Source organism: Triticum dicoccoides, unplaced genomic scaffold (assembly GCF_002162155.2).
Source record: "Triticum dicoccoides isolate Atlit2015 ecotype Zavitan unplaced genomic scaffold, WEW_v2.0 scaffold87245, whole genome shotgun sequence".
Classification (NCBI taxonomy): Eukaryota; Viridiplantae; Streptophyta; class Magnoliopsida; order Poales; family Poaceae; genus Triticum; species Triticum dicoccoides.
In genome coordinates, this window is record NW_021306635.1 from 1 (window position 1) to 963 (window position 963).

General features: G+C 48.1%; 1 non-coding gene and 1 pseudogene across 1 annotated transcript; both read left to right on the top strand.

Annotated features, from left to right (window-relative positions):
• LOC119348165 lies at nt 1-113 on the top strand (annotated as a pseudogene; the record flags this gene model as incomplete).
• A 367-nt stretch (nt 114-480) lies between these two features.
• Nucleotides 481-599, top strand: LOC119348164. Its single transcript, XR_005168764.1, has one exon. It is a non-coding gene; the product is annotated as a 5S ribosomal RNA (ribosomal RNA).
• The last annotated feature ends 364 nt before the right edge of the window (nt 600-963 follow it).

The window sequence follows — 963 nt, forward strand, 5'->3', positions numbered from 1 at the left end:
GATCATACCAGCACTAAAGCACCGGATCCCATCAGAACTCCGAAGTTAAGCGTGCTTGGGCGAGAGTAGTACTAGGATGGGTGACCTCCTGGGAAGTCCTCGTGTTGCATTCCTTTTATAATTATTTTTTGCGCCTTGTGACAAACATATCGCACGTGCGCGATATATATTAATCCCGTTATATTATTTTTGACGTTTGCGATATGTTTAAGCTCAATGCTCATTGCTCGCGCGTCTTGGGGCGGCTTTGTGGCGCGAAGAGCGCTTTCTGAAAGGGGTGGAAAAAACTCGTGTTGCTGCGGTATGGAGGGAGGGGTGGAAACCGTGGAAAACTCGTCTCCGTGATTGAGCGGGAGAGTAAGTAGTATAGGACATTATCCATTGTTAGGGAACGGTTGTAATGGTAGTGAGAATGTAGAATCGTCTTTGGAGCGGACCTGGGAGTGGCAAGCATAAGGGACGAAGACGGGGAAACATGTCGGATACGATTATACCAGCACTAAAGCACCGGATCCCATCAGAACTCCGAAGTTAAGCGTGCTTGGGCGAGAGTAGTACTAGGATGGGTGACCTCCTGGGAAGTCCTCGTGTTGCATTCCTTTTATAATTATTTTTTGCGCCTTGTGACAAACATGTCGCACGTGCGCGATATATATTAATCCCGTTATATTATTTTTGACGTTTGTGATATGTTTAAGCTCGATGCTCATTGCTCGCGCGTCTTGGGGCGGCTTTGTGGCGCGAAGAGCGCTTTCTGAAAGGGGTGGAAAAAACTCGTGTTGCTGCGGTATGGAGGGAGGGGTGGAAACCGTGGAAAACTCGTCTCCGTGATTGAGCGGGAGAGTAAGTAGTATAGGACATTATCCATTGTTAGGGAACGGTTGTAATGGTAGTGAGAATGTAGAATCGTCTTTGGAGCGGACCTGGGAGTGGCAAGCATAAGGGACGAAGACGGGGAAACAT